Source organism: Miniopterus schreibersii, assembly GCF_964146895.1.
Source record: "Miniopterus schreibersii genome assembly, chromosome: X".
NCBI lineage: Eukaryota > Metazoa > Chordata > Mammalia > Chiroptera > Miniopteridae > Miniopterus > Miniopterus schreibersii.
The window spans coordinates 47,776,111-47,787,840 of NC_138104.1; positions in this window are offsets into that span (position 1 = coordinate 47,776,111).

The following is an 11,730-nucleotide window of genomic DNA, read 5'->3' on the forward strand; positions in this document are numbered from 1 at the left end:
GCAACTGATTGATGTTTCTCTCTCACATCAATCTCTCCCTCTCTCCCTTTCTCTCTGTCCCTCTCTCTCTCTTTCTTTTTTTCTCTCTCTCTCCCTTTCTTTCTCTAAGCATGTCCTCGGGTGAAAATTTAAAGAAACAAAAACAAAAACGAAAGAAGAACGATCAAGAAACTTAGTGAGAACTTCAATATCATGAAGACATATAAACAATAAAAAAGAACCAGTACGAAGTGAAGAATACAATATCAGAAATGAAGAATATACTAAAATAAATCAACAGCAGCCTAGGTGAAGTAGAAGATCAAACCAGGGATTTGGAAGACAAGGTAACAGAAAACAATCAGAGCATTAAAAATAAAAATAAAATTAAAGATAGTCTAAGGGACCTTTGGAACAATACGAAGTAAAGGAACAGACACAACATGGTGGTACTAGAAACAGAAGAGAGAGCCCGGCCGGTGTTGCTCAGTGGTTGAGGTCACAGTTCGATTCTCGGTCAGGACACATGCCTGGGTTTCCCAACTTGGCACATGCTCAAGTCCCAGTGTGAGGTGTGTGGTAGGCAGCCAATCAATGATTCTCTCTCATCATTGATGTTTCTATCTTATGTTTCTGTTGCTTTCAATAAAATCAATAAAAATATTTAAATACTTTTTTAAAAAGGAAAGAGAAAACAAGGGATTGAGAAACTATTTGAAAAAAATAATTGCTGAAAACTTTCATAACGAGGTGAAAGAAAAATACATATAGATACATGCAGCACAGGGTCTTAAACAAAATGAACCCGAAGAAGTCTACACTAAGATACATCATAATTAAAATGGCAAAGTTAAAAAAAAAAAGAGAGAACCTTAAAAGCAGCAAGAGAAAGACACCTACAAGGGAGCTCCTATAAGATTGTCAGATGGTTTCTCAACAGGAACATTTCAGGCAAGAAAATATTGGCATGAAATATTCAAAGTGATGAAAAGCAAGGACTTACAAGCAGGATTAGTCTACCCAGCCACGTATTATTCAAAACTGAAGGTGAAATAAAGAGATTCCCAGGCAATGAAAAGCTAAGAGAATTAATTACCACTGAATCAGTATTACAAGAAATCTTAAAGGGCCTTCTTTAAAAAGAGGAAGGGCCCGGCCGGGCTTGGCTCAGCGGTTGAGCGTCGACCGAGGATCCAGGCGATAGGGGTTCGATTCCCTGTCAGGGCACATGCCTGGGTTGCAGGCTCAATCAGTGACTCATCATTGATGTTTCTGTCTCTCTCTCTCCCTCTCCTTTCCTCTCTCTGAAATCAATAAAGATATATTTAAAAAACAAAAAAAGAAGAGGAAGGGATAGCTCAGCTGATGTGGCTTAATGGTTGAGCACTAACCTATGATCTAGGAGATCAGGGTTTGATTCTGGGTCAGGCCATATGCCCCTGGTTGCAGGCTTGATCTTCAGCAGGGGGCTTGCTGATCAATGACTCTCATCACTGGTATTTCTATCTGTCTCTCCCTCTTCCCTCCTCTCTCTGAAATAAATATATATATATATATATTTTAAAAGTACATGTTTTTCTAACCACCTTGCTGTACATCTGAAACTAATACAGAATAATAGTGAATGTGAGCTGTAATTGAAAAAAACATTAAAACTAATAAAAGAGTTTTACAAATCTGCTTGCTACAAGATTAATATGCAAAAATTGATTGTATTTCCAGAGATGAACAGCTGAAAAATGAAGACCTAGAAAATAAAAAACATCCCATGTTTGTGTACTGTTAGAGCTAATATTGATAGAGATAGTAATCAACACTCCCCCAAACTGATCTAAAGATTCAACGCAATCCCTGTCAGAATCCAAGCTAATGTCTTTGTAGAAATTGAGAAACTGGTTTTAAAATTCATATGAAATTGTAAAGGACCCAGGATATCCAAAACAATCTTGATTAAAAAAAAAAGTTGGGAATTAAATCTGCTAGCCAAGATAAAACATGGAGGCAGGCAGGACTGGAGTTAGGGTGAGAGTGTGAGTGAATGAGTGAGTGAGTGAATGAGTGAGAGGGCAAGTGTGCAGACATGCATGGATGTGTGTGTGAGAGTCAGTCCGATCCTGCAGTGGTCTTCAGGAGGCAGTTTGGGCTCTCCAGACCCAGGAGACCCAGGAGCGGCCACCACAGCCATTCTTCTGCATGCCCTCCAACTTAGAGGCAGGGCTATCTTGAAGGTTTTGCAAGGTCCTCTTTGAGAGGAGGCTGCAGGGAGTGACCTTGGCTGGGAGGCCAGCCTCACTGCCACCCGAACTTGCAGCACCCCAAACTGAACCTGCACACTCACTCACTGTGCACCCCTGTAGCCTGGGCCCCGCATGCCCACAGCAAGCCCCGTTCAGACCAGGTGCCCCTGCCCTGGAAACCACCCTACCTGGAGTTCCCCTGGGGACTGAGCTCAGCGTGGTGGGCCCTCATAGACCGGGCGCTCCCCACAGACACCACGGGGATTCGGCGCATCCATGAGGACCCGCTCTGACCTGTGCACCTGCCAAGGACCCATCGCGACCCCTCATGCCCACCGAGGATCCCAACCTGGACCCTGTTCAACAACCTCTCACCCCGGAAGATTCTAGCCCGCCCCCTGCCCCCCTTGCTGCCCTGCCTTGGACTTACCCACCCCCACTGCCACCAGGTTGCCATAGCAGCCCTGGAGCTGAACTGCAAGGCCCCACCACCAGAGTTCTGGGGCAGGAACTGCACTGAAGTCCGGAAAGGAGACTGTAGCCTCCCCTGCTCTGGACTTACTAGATCTGAGGACTAGACGGAGACTGAAGAGGCTGCGGATCTGTGGGTGAGACGGGAGTGCCTGGGACAGAGAGAGGTGGCCCAGAGGGCAATGGCTGTGGGGACCAAGGATTGGTCACAGCAGTGGACACCTGGGGCTGAAGTCCCTGGATGGAGTAGTGCTAGCACCCCACCATCGTCCAGCCTGAGAAGTTTCTCCTGATCTCTGTCAGCCAGAAGGGCCACATAGTGGAGCTCAGGTCTAGCCTCCAAGGGAAGGTTCTGAAGGACACATCCAGCCTTGAATTTGGGAAACCCTTTTTTTATTGGAAGAACTCATGCTGGTGAGCAGAAGGGAGACTGGACAGTAGGACCAGGAAGGAGGATAAGTCCTGCCTACCTTGAGCGCAAGGGAGGTGACTTTTTTGCCACCTGCAAAACAGCTGCTTCTGACCAGCCTTGCAGGATCTAGGCAAGGGAGAACAGCCCAGCGCTGGAAATCTGTGCCCCTGCAGGTGGTTGTGAGGAAGTGCCAGCAAGCCAGGCAGAGCTGAGGCATTGAAAGGAGAGGATGGGCCTAGCCCTCCTTCCTACAAGTTACCAGCACCACTCCCAACATGAATCTCATCAAACCATCCCTGCTAAGAACAAGATACCCCCTCTCCAGGCAGAGCCCAGATCCAGGGGGAAGGAAGAACAACTCAGAACAGGGACACTCAAGGGGTGAGACTCCATACAGACCCAGTCTCTGGGGTAAGGAAGCCCTACCCCCCCTGGCTACTTGAGACTCCAAACTAGCAGACCTCAGGGCTAGGAAAAGACAGTGACTCACATTGGCTTATAAAAGAGAAGCTCCTGGGAAGCCCAGGTTAGACACAACAAGGAAGCAGATTCAACAACATCTGAGCAAAATCCAGCAAACTCCACAAATGGCAAACCCAAAACTTGTTGTTGTGTGTGTGTGTGTGTTTTTGTTTGTGTGTTTTTGTTTTTTGTTGTTTGATATTTTGCTTTTTCCCTTTTTCCTTCCTTCTCTTTTTTCTTGCATATCTCTAATTTCTCTCTTTCCTTTTTATTCTATTCTCTTTTTATCTCTTTTTATTGTTATTAATTTTTCTTATTTTCTTTTTTTTTTCTCATTTTACTTTTCCTACTTATATCTTAATATATCCATTATTATTACATTTTAAATTCATTATTATTATTTCATTTATTTTTTGTTACCTTTTCTTTTGTATTCTTATTCTAGTTCTTTTCGATTCCTTCTGGCTTCCACATTGTCTTTTTTCTTCTTCTTCTTTCTCCCTTTTTTCTTTATATCCCTCATAAGTCTTTGGTCTCTGGTCATTTAGTATTCTTTTTATTTTATTTTTCACTTTGTCTTCTTTTCTTTTCCTCCTTAGTCTTTCCTGTTTTTGTTGCTTTGCTTAGTTTGATTTCCGTGTTATTTTGGGTTCGACCCCATTGTGTCTTATTCTGTTCTGTCAGTACCTGTATAACAGCTGGCATGACGGGGTTGGGAATGAGCTTCACAGTCAACAAGTCAGAGAGGAGATCCCACCTACAAACAGGACATTAACAATCAAGTCACAATTGCAGCAGAAGAACCCAAATAATGCACACAAAGGGCATTCCTAGAGCATCCAGCCAAGGAGATCAAAGATAATGCACCACTGAACCCCTGAAGACACTTTCTACATACAGCCATCCCACAAAGACTGGGAAGCATAACAGTTCTATATAATACATTGAAAAAATACAAAGAAGTACCTAAAATGAGGAAACAAAGAAACAACCCCCAAATGAGAGAAAGGAAGAATCTCCAAAAAAAGAAAATGAAATGGAGGCAAGTAACATATCAGAAATAGAATTCAAAGTAATAGCTATAAAGATGCTCAAGGAACTCAGTGTGAATTACAAGAAACTCTGTGAGAGCTACAACAGCATGAAAAGTGAAATAGAAACCATTTACAAGAACCAGTCAGAAATAAAGAATAACATATCTGGCATCAAGAACACACTGGAAGTAATTAAGAGTAGATTGGATAAAGCAGAGGATCAAATCATGGACTGGGAAGACAGGGTAGAACTGAATACTCAATTAGAGCATCAAATAGAAAAAAAGAATTAAAAAGGAGTATAGCTTAAGGGAGCTCTGGGACAACATGATACACAACATCCACATTATAGGAATACCAGAAGGATAAATATGTGATCAAGGAACAGAGAATGTCTTTGAAGAAATAGTGACAGAAAACTTCCCTAACTTGGTAAAGGAAAAATGTCACACAAGTTCAGGAGGCACAGAGAGCCGTAATCCAGATGAATCCCAAAAGACCCACACCTAGATACATCAAAATAAAAATAGCAAATGTTAAAGATAAACAAAGAATCTTAAAGGCAGTAAGAGAGAGAGACAGAAAATTACCTGTAAGGGAGTTCCCATTAGAATGTGAGCTGAATTCTCAATAGAAACACTTCAGGCCAGAAGGGAATGGCATGAAGTATTCAAAGCAATGAAAAGCAAGGATCTGAAACCAAGATTACTCTATCCAGTAAGGCTATCATTTAAAATTGAAGGTGAAATAAAGACTTTTCCAGACAAAAGAAAAAGGCCAAAGGAGTACATTACCACCAAATCAGCATTGCAAGAAATGTTAAAAGGATTCCTTAAAGAAGAAGAAAAGGAGGAAGAGTGGATCATAGGCATAAAGAAAATTAAAATGGCATTAAACAAGTACCTATCAATAATAACCTTAAGTGGAAATAGATTAAAGCTTCCAGTCAAAAGACATAAGGTGAGTGAATGGATAAGAAACATGACATATATATGCTGTCTACAAGAGACTCACCTCAGAACAAAAGATTTACACAGACTGAAAGTAAAGGGATGGAAAAAAACATTCCAAACAAATATAAATGAAAAAAAAGCAAAGGTAGCAATACTCATATCTGACAAAACAGACTTCAAAACAAAGGCCATGACAAGAGACCAAGAAGGCTACTATATAATGCTAAAGGGATTGATCCAACAAGGAATATAACCATTGTAAAAATACATATGTACCCAATACAGGAGCACCCAAACATATTAAAAAAACTCTTGATGGACTTTAAGGAAGAGACTGACAGCAATACAGTAATAGGAGGGGACTTTAACATTCCACTGACATCACTGGATAGATCTTCCAGACAAAAAACTAAGGAAATAGCAACCTTAATGACAAACTAAATCAGATGGATCTAACTGATATTTACAGAACATTTCACCCAAAAGCAGTAGAATACACGTTCTTCTCAAGTGCTCATGGAACATTCTCAAAGACAGACCACATGTTAGGACACAAAACAAGTCTATACAAATTTAAAAAGATTGATATCATTCCAAACATCTTCTTGGATCACAATGGGATGAAATTAGAAATTAAGTACAAAAAAAACCTAAACACTTATCTCAAAAACATTCAAATAAATGAAGGACAAATAGCATGTTATTAAACAATGAATGGGTTACCAATGAGATCAAGCAAAAAATTAATAAAAACTTCCTGGAAGCAAATAAAATGAATACACAAAAATCCAAAACATATAGGACACAGTGAAAGCAGTCCCAAGAGGGAAATTCATAGGATTTCAGGCTTACCTCAAAAAACAAAAAAAGCATTAATAAACAATCCCTACAAAGAATTAGAAAGAGAATTTCTAAGGAATTAGAAAGAAAACAACAAAAAAATACCAGCAGAAGTAGAAGGAAGGAAATAATAAAGATCAGAGTGAAAATAAATGACATAGAGACCAAAAAAAAAACAAAAAAACAAAAAACAAAAAAAACCCCACAAAAGATTAATGAATCCAGGAGCTTGTTCTTTGACAATATAAACAAGATTAATGAACCCTTAGCTAAACTCATCAAGAAACAGAGAGAGAACACAAATGAAAAAAGTGATATAACAATGGACACCTCAAAAAAACACAGAATTGTAAGCAAATATGTAAACAACTATATGCCAACAAACTGGACAACCTAGGGAACATGAACAAATTCCTAGATATATACAATCTTCCAAAACTCAGTCAGGAGGAATCAAAAAACCTGAATAGGCCAATAACAACTAATGAAATTGAAGCAGTAATAAAAAAAAAATCCAAGGCCATTGTACTAAACATTCAAAGAAAAATTAACAGCTATCCTCTTGAAAATATCCCAGAAATTCAAGACGAAGTAACACTTCCAAGAACTTTTTATGAAGCCAGAATTATCCTAATTCCAAAACCAGATAAAGACACTACAAAGAAAGAAAATTATAGGCCAATATCCCTGAGGCGCACAGATGCTAAAATCCTCAAAAAATATAACAAAGTGAATCCAGCAACACACTAAAAAAGCATACACCATGATCAAGTTGGATTTATTCCAGGAATGCAAAGCTTGTAAAATATTTGCATATGAGTAAATGTAATAAATAACATAAATAAAATGAAGGATAAAAATCACATGATCTATAAATAGAAGCAGAAAGAGCATTCAAAAAAATCTAGCACCCATTTTTGATAAAAATTTTCAGCAGAGTGGGAATGGAGGGATCATACATCTACATAATAAAGGCCATATACAACAAACCTACAGCCAACACCACACTCAATGGGCAAAAACTAAAAGTGTTTCCCTTAAGAACAGAAACAAGACAATGATGTCCACATTCACCACTCTTATTCAACATAGTACTGGAAGTCCTAGCCACAGAGATCAGACAAGAAGAAAAAATGAAAGGCATCCAAACTGGAAAGGAGGAAGTAAAACTTTCATTATTTGTAGATGACATGATATTGTACATAAAAAAACCTAAAGACTCCATAAAAAACCTACTAGATTTAATAAATCAATTTGGCAATGTAGCAGGATAAAAAAAATTAACAGCTAGAAATTGATGGCATTTTTATGCACCAACAATGATCTCTGAGAAAAAGAAACTGAAAAAACAATCCCATTTTCCATTGCAACAAAAATTCAAGATACTTAGGAATGAGCTTAACCAAGGAGGTAAAAGATCTGTACTCAGAAAACTACACGATGATGAAAAAAGAGATAGAAAAAGATAAACAAATGGAAAAATATACCATGTTCATGAATTGGCAGAATGTACATCATTAAAATGTCCATACAAAAGCAATATATAGATTTGATGCAATCCCTATTAAAATACCAATTGCATAATCCATTGAGAGAGACAACAGTGTAGTAAAGGCCTGGGGTGGGGGTTGGGTGTGAGGTAAAAGGAGCCGATGGGGGAAAACGGGAGACATCTGTATTTCTTTCAACAATAAAAACAAATTTTTAAAAAATACCAAAGGCATATTTTACAAATCTAGAACAAACACTCCAAAAATACATATGGAACCAAAAAAGACACCGAAGAGCTGCAGCAATCTTGAGAAAGAAGAACAAAGTGGGAGGGGTCACAATACCACATATCAAGTTATACTACAAAGCCATTACAATCAAAACAGCCTAGTACTGGCATAAGAACAGATATATAGATCAATGGAACAGAACAGAGAACCAAAAAACTGACCTAAACCACTATGCTGAAATAATATTTGAAAATGGAGGCAAAAGCATACAATGGAATAAAGACAGTTAGTTCAATAAATGGTTTTGGAAAAATTGGACAGATACATGCAAAAAAAATAAAACTAGACCACCAACTTACATAATACACAAGAATAAACTCAAACTGGGGGAAAAACAACACTTAAATGTGTGTTATAAAACCATAAAAATCCTAGAAGAAAACATAAGCAACAAAATGTCAGACCTCATGCAGCAGAATATCCACAGATACATTGCCTAGGGCAGGAGAAACAAAGGAAAAAATAAACAAAAGGGACTATATAAAACTAAAAAACTTCTGCACAGCAAAGAAAACCAGCATCAAAGTGAAAAGGGTTCCCACTGTATGGGAGAACATATTTCCAATGATACATCTGATGCGGGTTTAAATTCCAAAATATATAAAGTACTTGTACAACTCCAGAAGAGGAAGAAAAATAATACAATTTAAAAATGGGCAAAGGACCTTAATAAACACTTCTCCAAAAGGACATACAAATGGCCAAGAGACATATAAAAAAACAAGCTCAATGTCATTAATCATCAGAGAGATGCAAATTAAAATGACAATGAAGTATCACCTCACACCTCACAGAATTTATCATCCATAAATCAACAAAGGAAAAGTGCTGGCATAGATGTGGAGAAAAAGGTACTGAGTACACTGTTGGTGGGAATGGAAACTGAAACAGCCACTCTGGAAAACAGTGTGGAATGTCCTTAAAAAATTAGAAATGGAGCTGCCATTTCACCCAGTAATCTCACTTTTAGGTATGTATCCTAAGAATCCTGAAACATGAATCAGATAGAATATAAGTACCCTATGTTCATAGCAGCATTATTTAAAATAACTAAAATCTGAAAACAGCCCAAGTGCCCATCAGTAGATGAATGGATAAAAAAGCTATGGTACCTTTACACAATGGAATACTATGCAGCTGTCAAAATAAGGATCTCTTACCACTTGAGACATCATGGAGGGTCCTGGAGAGTATTATGCTAAGTGAAATAAGTGAGGGATAGAAAGATAAATATCACATGACCTCACTTTTATGTGTAATCTATTGAACAAAATAAACTGACAAAGAAAATATACCCAGAGGCATTGAAGCATGCAATAGACTGATGTATAACAGAGGGAAGGGGTGGAGTGGGAAGAGATTAACCAAAGAACTTATATGCAGGGAATCAAAGATGGAGACAGACTGAGTGAAAGCTACACTGATACTCTCCCAGGACCAAACTGAAATTACAACTAAAATATAGAAAAACCACCAGAATAATTAACTGCAACTGAAGAATAGCTGGAGAGCACTCTCATAACCAAGGAGGAAAAGTGGACACCACGTAGAGGCTGGTAGGAAGTGCAGAGTTGGGACAGAGCTGGCTGGGCTCCTACAGGCAGCAGCTGAAGGTACAGAGGGCTATCTCAGATGTGGGGGTTTCCCATTGAGAACTCTGGGGTCTAAATCTGAAGCTGGGCTGACCAACCCAGAGCATCAGAACTGAGAAAGGTGTCCACATAACATCTGGCTGTGAAAAGCAGCTGGGTTTCTGTCTGCCAGGCACCCTCTTAAAGGGCCAACACACATAGTTTTGTGTGAAGCCATTCACTTTGGGCTCCGTCTGTGGGAAGAGCATTAGGGAGGTTGGAGAGTGGAAAGAGTTCAGAGGGCACCCATCTGGGCCCCAGTGCTGAGCCATTACCCGATATTGCAGAGGACATCTTTCTCAGGCAGACATTTACCTTCTAAACAGCTTTTGCCTGGGGGGTAAGCAATTTCCCTACCCTGCTGGAAAAACTCTCTCCCTACACTATGGAGTTTCTACAGTCTGAGGCTCATTAGGAGACTGAATAATAGCATTCAGGTGCTTTGTGTCTTTGCTTGATTTACTTCTGGACCTAGGGCTTAGAAAAGCAGACCTTGGTGGGCATCTTGGTCCTGTCCAAGCACACCCAGCCCCAGCAGAGGGAATGACAAGCTGTGGAGTGCAGGAAACTTCAAACAGGGTACTCAAGGCAAGTCACAAAGAACACTTGACATTGGCCTGCACCAGAAACCATCCAAAAAACCAGGAGTCTTAGCAGATCTACCTTATACGTAGGAACAAACCCAAACAGGTGGCCAAAATGGGGAGAAAAAGAAACTCCAAATGAAAGAACAAGAGAATTCTTCAGAAGAGCTAAATGAAATGGAGATAAGCATATCAGATATAGAGTTCAGAATACTGAGTGTAAGGATGCTCAATAGCCTGAGAAAAGAAATGGAAACTCAGAAGGAAATTAAGAATGACATGAAGAAATTTTAAAAAAAAATAAAAAAAAAACAAAAACAAAACATTGGAAGGAATGAACAGTAGATTAACTGATGCTGAATTAGAAGACTGTGTAGAAAAAAATCACTTAACAGGAGAACCAAAAAGAAAAAACAATAAAAAAAAACAAACCTGGGGGACCCTTTAAGGAAGCTGTGGCACAGCATAAAATGTAACAATATTGGCATCATAGGACTTCCAGGAGAGGTCGAAAATTAACAAGAGTTAGAGATCTTGTTTGAAGTAATAATGGCAGAAAACTTCCCTAACCTGGTGAAGGAAAGAGTCACACAAGTTTAGGAGGCACAGAGAGTCACAAGCAAAAAGAACCCAAAAAGGCCCAAGCACATTATAATTAAAATGCCAAAAATTCAAGACAGCTAGAGAAAAGCAATCTGTTACCTACAAAAGAGCTTCCATAAGACTTGAAACCTATATAATTTTATCAACTAATAAAACTCAATAAATTTAACCCCAATAAATTTAATAAAATTTTTCAAAAGACAAAAGATAACAAGTGTTGGCAATAATGTAGAGAAAAGAGAACCCTTGTTCACTATTGATAAGAAGGTAACTTGGTGAAGTCACTATGGAAAACAGTATGGAAATTCATCAAAAATTAAAAATGGAACTAGCATATGATCCAGCAATCCCACCCCTTGGTATTTACCTAAAGGGAATGAAAACAATATATTGAAGAGATATCTACAGTCCTGTGTTTATTGTATCATTATTTACAATAAGCAAGATATAGAAACAGCCTAAGTGTCCATCAACAAATAAATGGATAAAGAGGGTGTAGCATTTATGTACAATAGAATATTATTCAGCCATGAGAAAGAAAGAAATTCTCTCATTTGCTACTACATGAAAGACCTATGAGGATATTATGCTCACTAAAATAAGACAGACAGAGAATGACAAATACTGCATATCACTTATATATTGAATCTAAAAAAAAAAAAAAAAGTAAGACACATAGGAACAGAGTAGAATAGTGGTTGGGTGGTGGGCTGGGTACTTGGGAAAATAGGGAGCGATTGGTG